This window comes from Castor canadensis, chromosome 15, assembly GCF_047511655.1.
Source record: "Castor canadensis chromosome 15, mCasCan1.hap1v2, whole genome shotgun sequence".
NCBI classification, from domain to species: domain Eukaryota; kingdom Metazoa; phylum Chordata; class Mammalia; order Rodentia; family Castoridae; genus Castor; species Castor canadensis.
The window spans coordinates 14,899,558-14,922,775 of record NC_133400.1 but is presented as its reverse complement, the minus strand read 5'-3'; the positions used below and the strand labels follow the sequence as shown (position 1 = coordinate 14,922,775).

The 23,218-nt window shown below is 33.5% G+C and overlaps 1 long non-coding RNA gene and 1 pseudogene across 1 annotated transcript in view; one reads left to right on the top strand and one right to left on the bottom strand.

The window, feature by feature from the left end:
• LOC141417370 (uncharacterized) overlaps nucleotides 1-23,218 on the top strand; it is a 189,447-nt gene that overhangs the window by 2,830 nt on the left and 163,399 nt on the right. The gene's annotated exons all lie outside the window — the stretch shown is intronic.
• On the bottom strand, nucleotides 19,560-20,261 carry LOC109675216 (large ribosomal subunit protein uL6 pseudogene; annotated as a pseudogene).

The window sequence follows — 23,218 nt, the reverse complement described above, 5'->3', positions numbered from 1 at the left end:
GCAAGTTGTTCTTTAGCCTTAGTTATTCTTGGCCCTTTATCTTCTATGTGAATTTCATGATTTCCTTTTTAATGTTTTGGGGTTTTGATAGGAATTGCACTGAATATGCAGATTAAATTAGGAATATCATTATAGTATTTGATTTTCTTATTCATGAACATAGTATATCCTAATATTTTCATGTCTTTTAATGTGATTTTATAACTATTCTTTAGAGTTTTCATAAGAGAGATTGGTCTTTGGTTTTGCTTTAATGTGCTTGTCTGCTTTTAGAATTAGAGTAATGGTAGCTGACATCTATAAATGATCTGAGATGTGTGGTATCTTTCAGAGTTTGTATAGGATTGTGTAGACTTGACATTTTTTGAGAATTTAATGAAATTAAGAAAAGGAGAGTCAATTCTATTTTCCTCTGCACATTTTTATTTTTAGATACATATTTTCATCATTTTGAAGAACTTCATTTAATGTTGGTTGCACACAAGCTTGTTCATAAAAGGAATCTATTTGCTTGAGATTTTTAAATTTAACTTTCATTTTTGAAAGGTTTGTTATTAAACTAGACATATAATTCTTGGTTAACATGGATTTTTTTTTAGCACTTTGATATTCTGTTGTCTTCTGATTTAAGTTGCTTTAATTAGATACTTGGAATTGTGTTTATTCTTCTGCTTATAGTGTTTATCTTGCCTCACACACTACGTTTTTTCTTACATCAGGTTTATTGAAGCGTATTTTACACATGGTAAAATATGCCTTTTCTTAAGAATGTAATTCTCTGAGATTTGACACATATAAAGGGCTATAAGCATGATAAAAAAATACAGAGTATTTCTGTAAGTCTATGAAGTCTGTAGTGTTCCTTAATTATCAGTTCTCTGTCCCCACCCACAGCCCATAATAACTACTGAATTGGTAATGGAATCATATAAAACCCAGCTGTCCATGTCTGGCTTTTTTTCCCTTGGTATACTACCTTTAATCCATGTTATTGTATGGTGAGTAATTTATCCCTTTTTATGTGTGAGTAGTGTTCCATTGTACAAATGTACCAAGTTCATTTATTCATTCACCAGTTAATGGATATTTGGGTTCCTAGGTTTTGATTGTTAGGAATAAAATTACAAACATTTCTGTATAGGTCTTTCTGTTGCCATAGATTTATTTTTGCTGAGTGATTATCCAGGAGTGAAACTGATAGATCATATGGCAAGTGTTTAATTTCATAAAATATTACCAAATCTTTTCCTTGGTGGTTCTGTTTGTATTCGCTTGAGCAAAATGTGACAGTTATAGCTATTGTACATTCACATCAGCTCTTGATATTGTTAATAGGTTAAATTTAACTATTCCAGCAGGTGTGTACTGATGTTTCCTCATAATTTTAATTTCCATTTTTCTGGTGACTGATGATATGTAGAATTTTTTTCATACATGTCTTTGCTATCTATACATTTTTGGTAAAGCATCTATTAAAATGTTCTAAGTTTTTTACAGCTTTATTGAAGTTTACTGACATATACTTAAAGTGTGTACTTTTATAAGTTTTGACATATATATACCATGAAACCCAATTAATGTGCCTATCACAATATGGATGAACCTTGAAAACATGCTATTTGAAAGAGACCAGTCACAAATCACCACATAACACATTAGTCCACTTACATAAAATATCCAGCATATACATCCCCAAAGAAAGGAAGTAGATTCATGTCAAGGGCTGGAACAGAAGAATAGGAAGTGACTGCTAATTTTGGGGATAATGAAAATGTTCTGAAAGTTGATAGTTTTGATGGTGGCAACTACTGAATTATATGCTTTAAAAGGATGAATTTTATGGTATATGAATTATATCGCAATAAAATTTTTTAATAAAAGAAAACACTGATTGTGATCTAGTAATGGGTTGCTCAAAAAGCATTATTCATTATTGCAAAGATGGAACTAACTGAATGCCCATCAGAAGAAGAATGATTATGAAAGGTTATATATTCTCAAATGAAAAAGTGAAGCTTTTAAAATAATGAAGTAGAGCCATATGTGTCAATATGATGAATCTTACAATCATAGCTTGAAACAAAAAAGTTGCTGAGGAATTTATAACATATATAATACAAAATTAAAGTTTAAAAATATATAGGATATTCTGTCATTTCGTAAAAATGTAAAAATGCATAGGATTATAATCATCAGCTTCTAAGTAGTAATTATTTGTAGAGATAACTTGTTTGGTGAGTACCTGTGGAGGATGGAGGGAGGGGAAGAGAAGAGAGGGAGAATGTTATTAAATAACATTTTATAGAATACTTCAACTACACTTGGTAATGCTGTATTTTTTCAACTTATTAATATATGGAAATTAGTTTCTTCTTATTTTTAGAATAATTCAGATAGTTTTTATAAGAATATATAAGATAAATCAAAGTGGGAATAAATCATGGAACAGATACAGTAAAAATATCTATTTACAAAAGTATAGCATTATCAGATATAGAACTGAAGACAGACACAAAACAATTGAGAATAATTTGCATACATGAAGTCATCATGTAACTTCTTTTGAAGAAGTTGGTTTCCATTGGAAATACTGCACCAAGCAAAAATGTAAAGTATGATGACATGGAAGCAATTTTACTAATGCATAATTGCAAAGCTGTACTACTCTCAGACGTCAAATCAATGCCTTCTAGAAGATTTTTGAATGATATCAAATAGTCTCAGAGGGAGGAAACATTAGGATGTGGAGTGTGAGAAAAAGCCATAAGGAGATCTTTCTTACATGGCATAGGAGCTCAGTTTAAAGGTAATCACCTAGTCAGGATGACCCCTGAGAAACAGATAACATAGCTGAAACAAGAGGGTACCTGAATGGTTTCTAGTTCATAAAAAATATTTATTGATATCAGGTCCTGTATTAGGATTGACTTGATTCCTGTCCTCAAAGAGGACAGAATTTATTCTGGGGAAAAGAAATTTTTTCAAAGATGGCCTTTTTAGGAGCTGTGAGTTTAGGAGACTAGGGTCATTTAAAAAGTGCTACTCACCAATATACATGAGAGACAAAGGCCCAAGGAATTTCTAGAAACCCAGACCTGCAGAACATAGGCAGGGATTATAAGAGCTCTGTGGTGGGTTTATTTATGTTTCTCGAAAAGATGTTATGTCCCTCAAAAGCAATGATAATTTCCAGGACATATATTCAAAAGCAGTTAGGGCATGACTCAAGTGATAGAGCACTTGCCTAGCAAGCACAAGTTCCCTTAGTACTGAAAAAAAAAATCAGTTGTCATTGCTGGGAAAGATAATAGGTAGGAATAATAATAGCAACAATTAATATTTACTTCGTTTGTTCCTTTTGACTACACTATGTGCTAGGCACTGTTATTTTGTAGATGATGTCATTTGAAGAGTATAAGTTTTAATTTTGATAATGTGCAATTTATCCATTTTTGACTATACATTTTATATTCAAGAAACTTTTGCCTACATTAAGGTCACAAAATTTTCTTCCTCTATTTTATATTTTAGTTCTTATGTTTAAGTTGGTGATCCATATTTGTTGAGTTCTGTGTGTATGAAGGGTCAGGATTCATTTTTTTTCCATATGGATAGCCAAATCTTTCAGCACCATTTTTACCTTTCCAAATTAAATTACCATTTTTTCTGTTAATGAAGGAGTATTTGATCCCCCTTCTGGGGTAACAACTATAATCTGTCAACAAATTATTAATGTAACCACTTGAATATAATGGAGAATCATGGAAAATAAGAAGAAACTAGAGTATCTCCTTGGAAAAATAGAATGGCACTGTGTGAATTTCCTATTTGTGTTCAGTCCCCAGTAGACACCATATCAGGGAGCTAAAATGTGAATAGAGTTATATTAACAGACTTACCAGGCCAGACATTTAGGGGAGGATTTGGATATCCCCCAAGCTGGAAAGTAAGTAGGATGGTGACAGATCCACAAAGGAGGAGCTCTAAAAACTCTCCCTTCTCTTAACCTCACCCATGAATGCATGTTGCATTAGTCAGTTTTCAAGTCAAAAGATTTGAACAGAGACTTCAACCATTGCCCATCACAGGAAAGACAGTTGGGTGTTTGACTTCAGCCAAATGAATAGCCTGTTAAAACAAAACTATTAACATTCTTAGAGGACTATAACATAATTCAGAATTTGTATGACACACCAAAATATTCATAATGTAGTTAAAAAATAACTAGACACTCAAAGAAACAGCAAAATGTGATCTGTACACAAAAGAGAATGCAATCAATGGAATCTAGCCCCAAGATGATGCAGATGTTGAATTAGTAGACAAGGATTTTAAAGCAAGTACATCAATGAAAAAGGGAAAAATTCTTTAAATAAATCTCCACCAGAGAAGTAGAAACTTTTAAAAATTCTAGAGCTGAAAATATAGTACATCCAAAAAGTTCCCTGGAAGGGATTGAAGAAATAGAATAGTAAACTTTGAATACAGGAGGGAAAATTTAATAAGAAAAAATCAATAGATTGAGCATGGTAAAGTGTGCCTATAGTCCTAGCTACTGGGGAGAGGTTGATGCGAAAGGATTGCTTGAGCATAGGAGTTCAAGGCCAGCCTGGACAACATACTGATACCTTGTCTCAAAAAAAAAAAAAAAAAGAAAGAAAGAAAGATGAACAGATACTGACATGGGGGACAATATGAGGAGGTCAAATACAAATAAATCCATTTGTAGTTCCAGAAATAGATGTAGAGAAAGGGGAGCAAAAAATAATAATTTAAAGACATACAAATAAAAATTTATCAAATTAGGTGAAAGTAATAAATTTACAGATTAAGAAGCACAAGAAAAGCAATTTAAATACAAAGAAAATAATAGCAGGAGCCAGGCTTGGTAGTACATGCTTATAATCCCAGCACTCTGGAGGTTTGAGGCAGGAGGATTATAAGTTTGAGGCTAGCCTGAGCTACCTGTGAGACCCTGTCTCAATAAAATAAAAAAAAAGAAAAGAAATGACAATAAGGCACAGTATACTCAAACTGTTTGAAAACCATGATAAAGAGAAAAATCTTAAAGGCAATGCAATAAAATAAAACATTACAAAAAAGAACAATATGAATTACCATTTATTCTTTTATTAAAAAATAGCAGCCAGATTAGAATGATGATTTTAAAGTATGGGAGTTTAAAAAAATTGTTAAAATTTTTCTCTACTTAGCAAAAATATCTTTTGTGAATCAAGGTCAAATAAGAGCGTTAGATAAATAAACATTAAAGAGTAAAAAACCAGAGAATTTTCTGCCCACAGATCTTCAGTTCTAAATTACCTCCATATCTTTGTTGAAAATCAATCAATCTTCCATGCATTGTTCTATTTTTGGACTTACTAGTCTGTTCCATTGATTTTTACGTCTATCCCTTATGCTCATATCATATTGTTTCTGAAATTAGATTAACTACTTCTGTAAGTGTGTAAGTCTTAATATCTAGTAATGTCACTTCTCTAGCTTTATGTACTTTTCAAAAGACATCTTGGCAGTATTGTTGCTTTCCTTATAAATTTTTTAATTAATTTGTCAATTTTCTGGAAACCTTTTTGGGATTTTATTGAGTCTATATTAGACCAATAAGTTGATAAATGACTGAGTTCGAAACATGGTTCTTCCATTCAACAAACATGTTCTCTTTATTTGTATTATTTTTAAATTATATCAAAAATGCTTTGTAGTTTTTTTTTAATAAAAAGACATGACACAAATTTGTTAAATTTATGCATAAATAATTCATATTTCTTCTTTTTTTCTTTTGCAGTACTAGGGTTTGAACTCAGAGCCTTGTGCTTGCTAAGCAGGCACTCTGCCACTTGGGCCATGCCTCCTGCCCTTTTTTAAATTTTTTTTTCTTTTTTGGTGCTGGGATCGAACCCAGGGCCTCACGCATGCTAGGTAAGCACTCTACTAGCGAGCTACATCCCAGCCCTCAAGCCCTTTTTGATTGGTTATTTTTGAGATAGAGTCTTGCATTTATGCCTAGGCCTGCCTGGAGAGGGATCCTCTGATTCATGCTTTCTGTGTAGCTGGGATGACAGGCATGTGCCTAGCTTTTTATTAGTTAAGATAGGATCTGACAAACTTTTTGCCTTCCATCACTATGGTTTCTTTTCTGATGAGACATTAATTTCTTCTAAGGGGTTTAGTCTGCTAGTTGTCATGTCTGTATTGAGTTGTTAACTTTTAACTTAGGACTAAGGAGTGCTTATGGGTTCTTTGGTTCTACTGTGTTTCATACATATCTTTCCTTACTCTCATCATGTATAAAAATAAGTTAGTTTCCCCGTTAGTCAGGAGTAGTCATCCAATCAGTATAGCAATCCTATCTTTGCCTGTTGATTCACAGGCAAGAGAGAACATTTCACAAATGAGACTTGTAAGAGTACCAAGTCAAAGCTATATGGCATTTATTATCTAGAGTCTTTGAGTCTTCTGCCATACTTTGTAATTTGATGCAGTCCCAGTGCTGCCCAGTTTTAAGATGTGGAACCACAGGGGTAATCTTGCTATAAGAGGAGTATTTTAGAGTCATATTTTTTTTACACTAAAGTTTTTATTTTGGTAGTTTCAAATATGCAGAAAAATGCTCATATACTCAAAGCAATTTCCCTTACTATTAATATGTTATTATGATACACTTACTCTGATTAATGAAATTTTATTGATTCATTATCATTAACTAAAGTCCACATTTTATTCAGATGCTTAATTTTTTACCTAATGTCCTTTTCCTGTTCCATAATCTCATCTAATATTGCCATGTTGCATTTAGAGTTCATGTCTCTTTTTGCTCCTTCCTCTTGGTGGTGACTCAGATTTTGTTCATTTTTGTTGACCTTGACTGTTTTGAAGAGTACTGGTTAAATATTTTGTAGAATATCCTTCAATTTTGATTTGTCTGATTTTTTTTTTTTTAACATGATTAGTTTGGGGTTTTAGGTTTAAAGGACCACAGAAGTAAAGTAATATTTTTATCATGTTCTGTCAAGGGTATATACTCTGAACACTATCACTGTTGATATTAACCTTAATCACCTGACTGATGTCATGTTTATCAGATTTCTCCACTGTATAGTTACTCTTTTTTTTTTTTTCTCTCTCTTTTTTCTGTAATGTACTCTTTGGAGTCTCTTTTCATAGTTCACTTCTAAGGAAAAGAAAGTTAGGATCCCCTTCTGTAAGGGCAGAATATCTACATCAATTAATTGGAATTTTTCTGCATGGGATATTTGTCTGTTCTCTCCCATTTGTTTGATTATGCTATTATGTCACTATGAGCTTGTTTTATTTTGCTTTTTTAAATACTTTGGGTTATAATACATTATTACTTTATTTTTTGTACAAATTTTTACAGTCTTGGCCATTGACAGCTCTTTCATTTGACTCTTGGGTCCACTTGACACAATCTTTTCATTGCAGACTTTTCTTTGAAAGTATTTAAAGCACATTTTTATTTCTTGAGGCCATATTTTTCCTCATGCTTTTTAAAACGTGGATACAGATTTTGAATTCCTATGTGTCCTTTCTATACCTATTGAAAATGGACAGGAAATGTGTGAACAAAGCATAAAACTTACATGAAGAGTAGTTAAGTCATTTACTTTTGTGCTTTAATGAAGGCAAATCCTGAAGAATAAAGTTGGACTTTTCAGATCATTAATTCCAGCTCTTCCAGTGTTTTTTTCTTTTTGAAAAAACATGTTGGGTCTTACTTTGTTGTCTATGCTGCCTTTAAACTTGTGGGCTCAAGTGATCCTTCCTTTTGCTTCAGCCTCTTGAGTAGCAGGGACTATAGGCACATGCCTCTCCACCTGGCTTTAAAATTTATTTTTTTAAGGCAGTAGAGAATTAGTGAAGATTTTAGTAGCACACACATATGGAAAAGTCAACTTTTTGGAGGTGAGAGGATAAAGGAAATAAAATACTGAGGTTTCTGAGTGTGGTGATGAGGAGAATGGTGCTATTAATAGAAAATGTTAGAGCAAAGGCATGTGTAAGACATGTTAATGAAGATCATTTAGGACAGTGATTTGAGAGACCCACAAAAAATCAAGGTCAATTTGTATAGCTATCACGAATGAATGGACTAGAATTGGTAAGAGATTTTTGTCTTGAGGAATATATTAGGGCATTGTCCACATAAAAGAAATATTTAAAGTCATGAGTTTAATATGAGTTAGAAAGGAGACAAAGACAAAGGTGTCTTAAAGCAATACTGGGACAAAAAGATAATAAGACAAGTAGATAGCTGAAACAACCATACCTCTACTTTATTGGCTGAATATACAGTGTATGATTCTGGTATCGTTAAACTTAAGCATTTTGTCGGTGAATACATTCTATAGTAGTATTTGTTATGGTGTTAACAACCAAAAGTAAGACTTATTTATTGGTAGCATTGTAGTGGTTTAAGAACAGCTTTGCAGTAATACAGGGTCCAATCCTGGTTCTACTAAATAGTTGAGTTCCTTTGATACTTACATGTCTTATATTTCATTTTCAACTCTATAGTTTTGTTTTGCGTATTTAGAAAGTTAATATTTGTGAAGTTTTCCAATCTGCCTAGCACACGTTAGTTGCATGAATATATGTGAAATAAAATTAATTATAAGGTACGTTATATATTATTAGTGTATATTAATTATATAGAGTAATGAGTTCCATTTTGACATTTCCATATGTGCCTATAATATACTTTGATCATGTTTGCCCCTCTATTACCCTTATTCTCCTCCTTCTCCCCTTATATAACCCCAGAAGTTTCCCTTTAAAAGACTTTTTTAAAGCAGTTTACATTTTTCAGCAAAACTGAGCATAAAGTACAGAGTTCTCACATACTTTCTGCTCCCATACACCTACAATCGCCCCCATTATCAATATCCTGTATGAAGGAGGTCTATTTGTTATAAATAATGAACTTGTGTTGATACGTCATTGTCATTCAAAGTCCATAATTTACATTAGAGTTAACTCTTAAGGTTTATGTTCTATGAATTTTGATAAATGTATAATGACATGTATCATTTTTAGTTCCATACACAATAGTTTCATTGCCCTAAAGATAGTCTGTGCTTTACCTGTGCATCCCTCTTTCCTTTCTTGGAAATCTCTGATCTTTTTACTATCTTCAAAGTTTTGCCCTTTCTAAAAACTCATATAATAGTTGGAATACTACAGTATGTAGCCTTTTTTAGATTGGCTTCCTTCACATAGTAATATACATGTAAGGTTCCTCCATTTTTTTCATGACTTGACAGCTAATTTTTTTCCTTTTCTTTTTTGCAGTACTAGAGTTTGAACTGAGGGCCTTATGCTTGCTAGGCAAGAGTTCCACCACTTGAGCCATGCCCCTAACCCTTTTTGCTTTTGATTTTTTTTTCAGATAGAGTGTTGTCCTTTTGCCTGGGGCAAGCCTCAGACCTTGATCCTTCTACTTCCATCTCTGGCCTAGCAGGAAGGCATAACTCCCTTGTCCAGCTTGGAGTTTTTAAAATTTATTCGCACCAATTACTTCTATAAAGGCGTTTCACTGTAATGTTTTCATACATTTATGTAATGTACTTTGATCAAATTCACCCCATCTATTACTCTTTATTATTTGCCTTCTCTTCCTCATTTTTTAAGCCAGCTTGTTTTTTGAGATAGGGCTTCACGAATTATATATTAGCACAGCTGGGGAAACTAATTTCTTATTAGTGCTAAATAATTGAATACTACTCCATTGTATTGGTGAATCACAGCTTATGCATTCAACCTACTGAAAGGCATATTGGTTGTTTCCAAGTTTTGGTAATTATAGATGAGCATCCACATGTAAGTTTTTGTGTGGACATGTTTTTAATTCATCAGGATAAATATCAATGAACAAGATTATTGGATTATATGATAATAGTATGTATAGTAGTAACTAGTTGTTTTAATTTGCAATTCCCTAATGATAAATGATGTTGAGCATCTTCTCATATACCTACTTGGCATCTTGGTTTTATTCTACTGGAGTTTGAATTCTGGGCCTCAGGCTTGCTAAGCAGGCGTTCTACTACTTGAGCCACTCTATCAACCCTTGATTCTTTATTATTAGTTTTTATTTTTCTCTCTAGTTGTTGCCTTAAATAAAGCATGATGGGGAGAGAAGAGGATTGACTTGTGAATGGTATATTGACCTGGCTGGACAAGTTACATGTAGGACAAGCTACGCATGGAGAGATTTCATTTTACTTTTCTTTTATTGTGTTTAATTATACATGCAGTGCAAATGGAAGGTGTAAAGGTAGTTGATTTTGTAGTGTTCTGCTCAATGGGATGGGTATTTTAAGACAGTATTGGGGAGAGTTTTTAAATATGTTTGCCTTTTATTATCTATGAATTTTAAACAAAAGTATAGTGTGGCTAAGCATTTAAAACTCTTATTTGTTTTGCTCTACTTATCCATTGAGTTACGTTTGAGATCCAAAAAATAGAATGACAGTTTGCTTTTGCCTGAGGACGTATTGTAATGTCCAAAGTATGTTTCATAGTTGTAATCAAATCTCTTAGGTTTATATAGTTGTCTCATTTTTCTTGTAATCTGTATCAGAGAATGAGTGGTGGATTGGTATCTGAATAGTTTTTTTTCATCTGGTGTTACTCTTGTTATAGTAATAACTATACCCATAAGTAGGACTTAATAAAATACAAGCCAATCAACTTTTCCAAAGGAAAAAATGTTAAACTATCTATGTTGGTGCAGAGCACCCATTTATTAAACTTGTAGCTCTACAACAAGTAATAGGAAAACAGGATGTTTTGTATCTACATTGTATATGTTGGTTGCTGATAGCTGCATTTAGAAGGTGTCATAACAAAAGAGCTCAGAAGAACTGGCATTTTTGAAAACAGGAAGAAAAGGGAATTAAAAGGGACTATTGTGTTGGGGATGTACAATTGCCTCTTAATCCTAATTTCAAAAAGATAACATTGAATAAGGCCAATTAAAATTTAGGGTCTTTTTTTTTAAGCACGAATAAAGTGCATGACTTTTATACACCCATTGATAAAACATCAAAATTGATCAAGGTGTTGCAGAGTGAATTTCAACTATGAGTATGATATTTATTAAATTTCTTTGAATTGTATGGACTATGTTGTGGGAGAGTCCTTGAAAGATGCAAGATACCTTTAATTAAGAAGACAGATGGAAACAAAAAAGTTGACAGGGAAAAGATACAGTAAGCTTGATAAAGTGAAAGAAAGGACAATGAATGTTGCTGTTGGACTATGGCCTTGACAGAGATCAGATGGATAAGAAAGCAAGAAACTTTTTTGAGAGAATTTCGTAGTTTTTTGCATGGTCTTCCATCACAGTTTTCCAAAATGGTGGTACCAGTTTGAACTCATGCAAATAGCGTATCAGTCTTTTTAATTTCTTTTCAGTTTTGTGGAGGTTGTAGTAGTGTTTTCTGGCCATTTGTATTTCTTCTTTAGGCAAAATATGTGATCTTGACTGTTTTTGTTCTTGTTTTAGTTTGTTGACTTGCAGCAAAGTGCACCAGTAATTAATCTCAGACAAATCTCAAACAATCTCAGAAAAATTGTTTGTGTGTATTCTCCATGTATAGAGAGACATCCAGATCAAAATATATAACATTCCCATCGTCCTGTAAGATTGCCTGTGTTCATTCCCAATTATTACCACACCTTTTCATCCCAGAGGAAACATAGGTCTCATTTGTTGTTAGCATCAGTTAGTTTTACCTAATTCTGAACTTTTTTAAACAGTACTTCTACTTTTCAGGACTGGAGATATGGCTCAAGTGGTAAAGCACCTACTTTGCAAAGCCCTGAATTCAAACTCTGTCTCACCAAAAAAAAAAAAAAAAGAACTACTTTGTGTTTAGTTACTTTTTCTTAAATAGCAATCCCCTATTCTTTTTTCATCGTGTAATATTTCACTCTATGAATCTACTACAATCTTTTTTAAATTTTTTAATTTCTTATTATGTGCATACATTGTTTGGGTCATTTCTCCACCCTGCCTCCCTCCCCGACCCTTTCCCCCTTCCTTCCTCAGCTTCAGGCAGGTCCCATTCTGCCCTTGTGACTGATTTTATTGAAGAAAAGACATAAGCATAATAAGAAAGACAAAGCACTTTTGCTAGTTGAGGATAGCTATACAGAAAGATTCCTACTGTTGCTGTCGTGTACCCATGTGTTACGTCCCATGTTGATTCAACTCTAACTGATCTTTATATTGGTTCCTGATCCCCTGCTAGTGTTAACCTGTCATTTTAAGGTTTCTGTATTAGTTCCTCTGGAGTGGGGATATCAAATGCTTTCACATTTTGGGTTTTCTACCTATTCCTATATCTTTCGTATGTGTTCTCCCCTTTTCTTGTGATCCGAGTCCAACAACATTGCTGCATTTGCCCTAGATCTAAAGTCCGCATGTGAGGGAGAACATATGATTTTTGGTCTTCTGAGCCTGGCTGACCTCGCTTAGAGTGATGTTCTCCAGTTCCATCTATTTACCTGCAAATGATAAGATTTCATTTTTCTTCATAGCTGAGTAAAATTCCATTGTGTACAAGAACCACATTTTCTTGATCCATTCATCAGTAGTGGGGCATCTTGGTTGTTTCCATAGCTTGTCTATTGTGAATAGTGCTGCAATAAACATGGGTGTGCAGGTGCCTCTGGAGTAACCTGTGTTACACTCCTTTGGGTATATCCCCAGGAGTGGGATTGCTGGATCATATGGCAGGTCTATGTTTAGATTTTTAAGAAGTCTCCAAATTTTTTTCCACCTTGCATTCCCACCAGCAGTGGATTAGGGTTCCTTTTTCCCCACATCCTCGCCAGCACTTGTTCTTGGTGGTGTTTTTGATGATGCCTATTCTAACAGGGGTGAGGTGGAATCTTAGTGTGGTTTTGATTTGCATTTCCTTTATGGCCAGAGATGGTGAGCATTTTTTCATGTGTTTTATGGCCATTTGAAATTCTTCTTTTGAAAAAGTTCTGTTTAGTTCAGTTGTCCATTTCTTAATTGGTTCATTGATTTTAGCAGAGTTTAGTTTCTTAAGTTCCCTGTATATTCTGGTTATCAGTCCCTTTTCTGATGTATAGCTGGCAAATATTTTCTCCCACTCTGTGGGTGGTCTTTTCAGTTTAGAGACCATTTGTTTTGTTGTGCAGAAGCTTTTTAATTTTATGAAGTCCCATTTATTCATCCTTTCTCTTAGTTGCTGGGCTGCTGGGGTTCTATTGAGGAAGTCCTTGCCTATCCCTATTTGTTATAGAGTATTTCCTGTTCCTTCCTGTAGTAACTTCAGAGTTTCATGTCTGATATTTAGGTCCTTGATCCATTTTGAGTTGATACTAGTACAGGGTGATAGACATAGATCTAGTTTCAGTTTCTTGCAGACGGGTAACCACTTTTCCCAGCAACATTTGTTGAAGAGACTGTTTTTCTCCATTGTATATTTTTGGCAGCTTTGTTAAAAATGAGGTGGGTGTAGTTGTGTAAGTTCATATCTGGGTCTTCTATTTTGTTCCACTGGTCTTCATGTCTGTTTTTGTGCCAGTACCATGCTGTTTTTATTGCTATTGCTTTGTGATATAGTTTGAAGCCAGGTATTGTGATACCTCCAGCATTGCCCTTTTTGCTGAGTAGTCAGACACTACAGTTTGGGCTATCAAGGTTAAAGTAGATGTGAATACTCACATGCACTTGACAAGGAGAATATGTTCTGTTATGGGGTTTTAAAGTTACAAATGCTGATAAAGGTTTTTTTATTCTTGTTTTCTACATCACTTTGTATTTTCTGTACGCTTATTTTTTACTGAGTTTGGTATTCCTAATGTATTCTGTTTTGTTTTTATTTTTACATCTGTTCCTCTTTGATTTTGTTTCATTGAAGTCCTTGCTATATTATTTGGTGGATAGTTAGTCATGATTAGAACATTTTTGTGAATTGTGCTATTTAGATACATCAATTCATGTCTTCTTTTAGTTCATTGTGCTTTTTGTATTAATTACATCTTTAAACATGAGCTTTATTCCATGGTTTTCTTCTTCATGCTGTACAATCTTGTATATGATGGACTGTTTTTGACTTTCTTGTATATTAACATATTATACTCCTTCGTTTTGTTTTGTTCTCTTGGATATTTTTGTGCTTTTTGTTTGGAGACTGTATTTTTACTCATTTCATCTTCTGTCTTCACTACTTTATAATTCTTCATTTCTAAAATTCTATTTGTTTTTCTTCTTAATTTCTTTTATGAGACCAGTTATCTCTCATTTTAGATTCACCCGAGGTTTGCAATTTCCATACAGAATTGTGGAATGAAAATCTGAATCAAGGTTTTTTTATAGCTATCTGTTAATACTTGTTTATAATTATATAATCTAGGTAGAGATACTGTCATCTCTGCTTTATAGTTTTTGGGGCGGGGGGTGCTGTCCCTCAGCTGAAGTGCTGTTACTTTTTCATTTTCTGTATTCTTTCATAATGTTTTATACTTGTTGCCTATTGCTTTCTGATCAGTTTTGAATAATTATTTTTCTTCACCAGTAATAATAACTTATGTAGAAAGTGGTGAGGAAGATTACAAGGTTTCTTAGTTTGGAAATCATCCTATTGTGTTATTACTATAATGAAGTACAGTACACATATTTCTTGGAGAATTAGTGTCTGATTTTGTGATTATCTTTTATTTCTGTAGCACCATTATAATTTTTAAAATAATAAAATTTTATTTTTTTGTCTCTTTACCACCAAGAATCTAAATGGTATTCGTTCTAAGTCACATTCCTTTTCCCCAGAAATAGTATTTTCCCAAGACTATCACTTCTGTTTCTTGAGATACCAGGTCCCTTTCTTTTTGATCCCACAGTAACTAGTGATGTAACACATCTCAGACTTATTTTTAGGATTTCCTCATGTTCTGGTGCTTATTTGTTTGCATTTCCTCTTTCCTAAGTCCCACTTCCCTCTTCCCTTTTCTATATACTCTGTATCTGTCTCTTTTTCTTTGACACTGGCTGCAGTGATTTTAGTGTTCATTTTTCTACTTACATGTATTTGAAGTATGTAGTATTGTCTCTTAATTATGCTGTAGATACATATCATGTGGTTTTTTATTTTTTATTTTTCACTCCATTTTTATTTTTAAAGTTTTGTGTTAGTTATGGGTAGATATTTGAATTTAGTTGTTTGCCACTGTTTTATTAGAAACTGGCCTCCTGTTCTGTTTTCTTGGTTATGTTAGTCAAAGGTATTTTAAAGTTTCAATGCGATAAATTTAATACCTATGTTTCTTGTAGTTCTGATTCTTTTCTTTGTTTTTTCTTACTATAGTTTTGTCTCCTAGTATGCCTCATAATCAATCATCAGTTGAACGTTAGATGTTGAAGAGGATATTTTGAGGATCCAGATAATATTAACTTTTTCCAAAGAGGGTTTATTTTCTTCTGGAAGGTAGGTAGAGTAGGAACATTTAACTTAACCCAGTCAGAGATTGAACTGATATATAGCTGGGTTTCGTTTTTATGGTACATTTCTGCTTTATTGCTTGTATTTCCCAAACTTCATTTTTCTCCCTAGTCTGTGATACTACTAACAGTTCTGCTTAGCTTCTCTACCTTCTTCCTGGCAAAGGACTTGAGAAAAATCCATGCTGAAAGTTACTGTATTTTTTTGGTTGTTCAAAATCTTGGTCCCCTGAACCTTGGCTTCTTTAGTAGCTCTTTCATGCCTTCACACAACTAATTTCTTCACACAACTGATTTCTTCATACAACTGTTTTCCTATATTGCTCTGTTTTAAATGTGGCCCCCAAAACTTCATGTGTTAAGAGCTTAATCCTCATAGTCATATGTTAATGGAGGTACCTTAAGGAGGTTATTAGGGTTATATGGGTTTGTGAGGATGGGACCCCCATAATGGTCTTAGTGCCTTTCTAAGAAGGATTAGCTAGCATACTTGCTCTTTTCTCATCAAACAATACTCTTTGCCATGTATTCAGCTTGCCAGCTTCCAGAACCAGGAGTTAAATAAACTTGTATTTTTTAAAATAAATTTTGTAGCCTGTGATTCAGTTATAGCAAGAGAAAACAAACAAAGCCACATATAGTTACTTGGTGCATTTTATCAACAATGGGCTGCATGTATGATGGTATCCCATAAGTTATGTTGCCTAGTATGACAGTCTTAGCTTATCCAAGTACACTTACAATGTTTGCACAATGAGGAAATCACCTAATGATGAGTTTCTCAGAATGTATCCCCATTAAGTGATGCATAACAGTATATTACCTAGTTTTTCTAATTAATCTTATTGAGAGGGCTAGCCTGCTCTGAACTAATCTTCCATAGCCTCTCCATTGAGTTTTATTTATAAGTATTCTATATTCAGTTTTTATAAATGCCTTTCAAGCATTCTAAGTCATTTATTTTTAACTTTCTTTCCTGTGAAGATATTTTTCATACTAAAAATTATTTTAAACATATCAACATAGCTATTTTCTAATCTACATTTAATAATTCCAATAAATGAAATCTTTGCAATTTGCTTTTGGCAGTTCTTTTTCATGGTGCCTTGTTTTCTTGTGTCTTTAATAGTGCACTGAACCAGATAACGTTTGTGTTTGTTGCAATGTGGCACCTGGGAGCTGGTTGTGGTGGTGCACATCTATAATCCCAGATACTTGAGAGGTGGAGGCAGAAGGATTGCACATTTGAGGTTGGCACTGGCAAAGGAGACCTCATCTGGAAACCAAAATAAAAACAAAAGAGCTGGAGGGGAAGGTCAAGTGGCAGAGCACTTGCCTAGCAAGCTCAAGGCCCTGGGTTCAATCCTCATTACCAAGCCCCCCATCCTCACTACCCTCACCCACCCCCCTCACCCCCCTACTTCCCCACCTCCCCACTCTCCCACCTTACCCCCACTAAAAAGAAAAAGCACCCACCAAACTGGCACTGGGAATATTTTGTTTATGTTTTGGCCCATTCAATTATGACGTGGGCTTTTTAAAAAATCTATTTGATTATCCACTTGTGCTTAGAACTTCTTGTTATGTTTTCCCCTGCTTTGCTCAATCTAATGCAGCTTCTCTCATATGGAAGCTAGCCCAGACTTCTGGATCACCTTCACATTGAGGGGTAACTCATTGAGGTCCCAGCTTCATAGGAGGAGACTGTCTATTAGACTTTCAGGTGGTATTTGTTTTTCTATCCTTCATCCTAAGCAAGATCTGTAAGCTTTAGTGAAAATGACCGTCCATGTGTCCTCAGGGCAAAAGCAGATTTAGCTCTGCACTTATCTCTGAGTTCAAATTTACACTTAGATTTTAGATTGGTAATTTCTTACTATTCTTATCAATTCTTGGATACTTCTAAGATGTTTTGTATCTTTAGTTGATCTCAGCAATGAAAATTGGCGCAAATACTGTAACTTTATATGTTGTTGGAAATGGAACTTTCTGTTTGATTGTAAAATTTGGAGGAACATTTTTTATTATTTTTTTTTAACTTACCATTTTCTTCATACACACACACAGGCCTACCTTTAAAAGACAGGCTTTTCTACTTTTTAAACTTTGACTTCATGGAAAAGGTCTTGAAGCATTTAGTATTATCTGTAAAATGGAATTTTACTTCTGGTACAGGATTGTAATTATTATTTGTAATATGTCTTAGACTATAGGGAGCTCTTAAATAGTTTTCAGAAGGCAGATATTCAGGCTATGATCAGCTTATCTGGGATATTTCTGTAATTCCAGGAATTTACTTGTGGTTAAGTCATATTTCCTTTAGTAGAGAAGAATAAGTAAAAATATCAACAGGAAAAGCAGGAAAGTCCCCCCTCTATTTTTATTCTGTTCCTTAGTTTCACATTTCCTAAGTGTTTAGAAACTTGGTAAATTGATAGAATTTTGTTATGAGTTTGTGTACTTGTGATTATTTTCTAAATAATTTCAGAATTTTTCTTTCCTAAAACATGAATACCTCACAGACAAGGACTTGTTTTAAAGATGGTTTTAAAGTACTTTCCTTTTATGAAAGATTACCTGATCAATATTAGGTGGCAAGGGGAGATTTTTATGTTAGAGTAATACATAACTTTAATGTTCCTTTAGTATTTGATTTTGTAAATAAAAATGGAAAGGGATCATCTCATAATTTAAAAAAAATTACTTTCTTCTTTCCCTAGGGGGGGAAAAAAAAAAGCATGATTATATCATGCTTTTGTAATCTTCATGAGTAATTTCTTTTGGGCCCTAGGTGAGAGGCTGTCTTCAAGGCTCTGCAGAGATACAACTCAGACCTAGGCCAATGCCTAGGCCTCAGTGAAAGTGCTTCCAAATTACGGAAATGAAGAGAACTTACACTTAATTTTTGAATAATTTCAGTTGTGGACTTCAGAATGAAGTGGGGATGAGAGGAGGATCCTTATTAGAAGCATAAAACCTCTGACTGTATCTTGGCCAGTGTTCCCTTTTTTCCAGTAAGCTGTCTGCTATACAGAGGTGTATAACCCTAATGGCTTGTTGTATGCCATTAAAAGGTATTGTACACTCATAAAAGAATGACATTTTGATCAATGCTGTTAAAAGAATTACTGTCTTGACACAGAAAAGCTTTCCTGCTGCAAGTTTAAAAATATGCCTTTAAAAGCTTTTTATCGAATACCTTTGCATCCCTCAGAAATATGCCATTTTGGCATGAGGTTATTCAGAAGTATTCCACATTATAACTTAAATGCAAAACCTGTTTACCTTTAGAAGTCATAGAGCCAAACAAGTATTTCCCTACCAAAAGAAGCTTAAAAACATGGTAGCATCCTCAGCCACTCTATCTGATCTAAAAATAAAATTTTTGTAAAGAGAAAACTGAAAACTAAATTATTCCCTTTTATTTTGAGAGATATTGATTTTTTTCATGCTGTTTTGTTTAAACTTTGTGATTTAATTTCCCTTTGGATTTAAGAATCATGCCTTTCTACCCAGTTCAGAGATAGATCTTTTCTAATCACTTGGGAATTGGTTCTCTTAAATGATGGTATGTTAGATGTGATTTTCTATGGCTTATTTTCCTTTTATTATATTTTTGATTAAGTATGAAAACCATGTCATACTAGATATACTTTTCCAAAGCTGAAAGTTTCTTTTATACACAGCTTGTCTTTTATAGACTTACTTATGTATTATTGTTAAAATTTTAGCTTCATTTCATACTTTATAAGTCTTCTGCTCTTACTTAACTTCTGACTCACCCCCTTTTTTAAAACTTGTGAACTGAGCATTTTAAAGTCCAATACTCTGAAAGCCACACTTTTAAAAATGTGTCCTTATTGGGTGATTATATACTAGATAGGTTTTAAGTTTTACACTTTCTCAATTTGATGTTTAATCCCAATCTAATGAAGTTTTCACACATTTCAATGTGTGTGCATATTTTAGGGTAGATAGCATTTATTATTTTCAAGGGAAGTTTTTTATTGCATCATTAAAATATCACAAATGTATCATAACCTCAGATCTTGTTTCTATAGATCTTGTTTCTATAGATCTTGTTTCTTAGATTTAATTCATCAGCATGCTGGACCATTCTTTCTCAGAGACATAGATATGATCTGAAATTGTTTTGATATTCTTGTTTTCAACTGTTGAGGTTTGCTAAATTAAAGCAGCTAAATTTGAAACTTCACTGTCATTTCCTTCAAGGATTGACTCATCTTTCTGGGCTTGAAATGCTGAACAAGCAACACCTTGCCTTATCCAAACCCTGCTGATGTCTTTTTCACCCTGGAAATTTTATATTTCAACAAGAAACATATTCTCCTGAGTAATAACATTGATGGAGAAGTGAGCATACACAGTTCTCATCATGTAAGGGAAGCCCAGTGTAAAACTTCATATTCTGTACATGACTGCAAATAGTACAATGACCAGTTAGTTCCTTTCTATTTCCCCATCGTTTGCCAACTTGAAGCCCTTTCTTTCTTTCCCTCCCTCCCTGCCTTCGTCCCTCCCTTCCTTTCCTCTCTCCCTCCTTTCTTTCTTTTTGCAAGGAGGCTGAGTCCTACATTGATGTGATTGAAGTTCTTCCATAGGGTTCCTCTAGGGACCTAGAGGTCCCATATTATAGGGACCTTCACAATAACTATGTGTTCTACAGAGTGATGTTGACATTTTCTGGAGTGTCCACAGTCTGATTGCTGAGAATGGTCTTCATTCTTACAGTAGATGTTGCAAAAAGAGCACTGATTTTTATAAAGTGTGTTGAATTTGTCAGTCTGTTTTACTTTTACTTGTGCAGGTGTTTATGTTGTTGGTAATGGTTATATTTTTATTATTCAATACCCACTAGCAACCAGATGATTTATAAATAACACTTAAATTTGTTATAGCTGTTATGTGCCATATTCTGTGCTAAAGTTTTTCTCATGGCCCAGAGAAACTCTATAACTTGGTCAAACAATGAGTAAGCTGTGGAGTTGGGATTTAAGTGTCAGTAGTCTGACTCTCAACTCTTGTGCTATTCTAACCCATTTTATGTTTTGCTTATTAGTTGTAGGTAATGTCATACCTGTTTTACAAATGAGGAGCCTGAAGTTTTGTGTGCATTCAAATGTGGTTTTTATTAGAAATTTTGGAATAGGGATCTGTCTCATGACTTTCACTTATGTTTGAAGAGATACTTATTGAAAAGATCACAGGACACACTCCAAGAGGCCTAGGTCCTTCTGGTACCTTTGATTTGGACCATATGACATTGGATTAAAGGTTTCCTCAAACTTTAAAATCTAATTTGAATCTATTTTGATTCAGTGTTTACACCTGTTCTTTTTAACATGGATAAAACTTTACCGCTTGTATTTCAGGCCATTAAATACTGTATTCTATTAACATTAGGAGCAAGAAGCTCTAATTTTTATTCTTTACTTACATTATTACATCTGATATTGAAATTCAATAATAGAAAGAAGTTTCATATAAAGAAGTAATTAATTTTATTATAAGTGCACTCTCTTTTTTAAAACTACTTAGGAGTCTCCTAGGTTTTACAGTCAGAATGATTCTGAAAATCTAAATATTATAAGAATTAACTGTTTTCAAAAGGAAAATGTTTCTACAACAAAGGAGTAGGCCATTATAGCAACAATAAGTAATATTTATTAATTTCATGCCCCTATATTGTACTAAGCCTTTTAAATACATCATATATCACTTAATACCTGTGAAAACACTGTGAAGTAGGTATCGTTACCCTCACTTTACATATGAGAAAATAGACAATTACTGAAATTAAACAGTTTCTCCCAATGTGGTATACATATTTGCTCATTGGCAAAGCTGAGATTCAAACCTGTAGAATACCTGAGAGATTTTCCTCATATTTATAAAAGGAAATAATTGTAAGAAGTTTCCTACGAGAACATTTGGTGATACGAATTTTATTTAAATATAATTATGTATAGGCAGGAGTGTATCTGATGACATGACATGGAAGTTTCCAAGTTCTTAAATTTGATCACTGTCAGTTATATATTTTTTGATACAGTTATAAAATAAGCAGTGGCTATTGGAAATTTTATAATACCATGATTTTCTGAAAAATTAATAAATTCATTATATATTTTAGAAAAACATTCTTTGAAATTTGGGATGTGGATGGATGAGAGAGACAGAGAGAGAGAGAGAGAGAGAGAGTGTGTGTGTGTGTGTGTGTGTGTGTGTGTGTGTATGATACGCAATGTGCATGGATTAGCAGTTGGAGATTGGTAAAACCTGTACCAGTTTGCCTAGATTTGGATTTGGATTTCTGGGCATTCAGTATTTAAAACAAGGAAAGTCCTGGAAAACCAAAGTGTGAGTCCGTGTGTGTGTGTGTGTACATATATATACATGTATGTCCGTGTGTGTGTGTACATATATATACATGTATGTACATGTGTGTGCAAAATAATAGTTGTGGTTGGGCTACAGGGAATTCAGATCTTACTGATAGTTAAACAACTCTGAATTCAGTGCCTAGACTGATACTTGTCTGTTTTATTAGCAGAAAGCTCAGTCTCTTGTGTTTTCTCCATTTCAAATAACCTTTTCTTGTCATCTAAGAAATTAATTTCTTTGTTGGAATCATTGCAAGTAAACTTGATAACAGGAATGCTGTTATTGAGGCAGCTTACACAGTGATTTGCTAAGTACAGCCTCTTCATAAAAGGTGAAGCAGAAGTCAATTTATTGATCACTACCAGGATTTCAGGAACCTGTTGAACTACCTGATTCTTTCCCCTTCTTATAAAACCTACTGTTTTTCATGTCTTTTTATACTTTAGCATTTAGTTATTTCTTTTGGAAGAATTTTTTACATGTATTTTCATATATATTTTTTCCTTTGCTATTTGCTTTTTTAAAGTATATAGTTGGAGCTCTCTAAAAACTATTTTTTGCCAAGGCTTAACTGGTTTTGACCTATAGAAATAGTAGTTTCATATGATTTGCCTAATAGTTAATTAAACTTTGGGTTATTTGGAAATATTAGGGTACTAACAAATTTATGTGGACTAGTACATAGAAACCCTGACTAATGTTAGAGAAAAACTGAGGACTTCACAGTCATTAATGTTAGATAGGCATTTAAACACTTACTTTAATCAAAGATCAAGACCAGATTTAATTAGTGTTCTTTCTCAGAATTTTGAGGTAATTTTAAGCTATCACGGATTATGTAAATGTTCATTTTGAAAAAAGAATCATCCTTTTATGGATTTAGATTTAAAGTTGTTGTTATATTATCAGAAAAAATATTGACCAACAAAATAACTTTCTGTGCGTTTTGGACATCCAGGTGGAGTTGGGCTTTACTCTGTATATAATTTAGGCACCTGGAAAAAAACATAAGGAATAACTATGAATTTTTTTCTTTATAAACAGAATATAGCTACTTACTACTTGTCATAATCTCATGTGCTTATTATCATAACTTTGAGATTCTTGTGATATGTACAAAATAACACATGTGAATATTTGCTATTACAAGCAGTTTTTGCTTTGTCTCTTGTATCATTAAGCTCACAAAGTAAAACCCTTTGGCCCATAAAAAGGGAGGAGTCCTGTCCTAATTGTGGGTACAATTAGATTAAGCTAATGCTGAGAATTTCAACTAAAAGCAGTGACTTTTTCTTA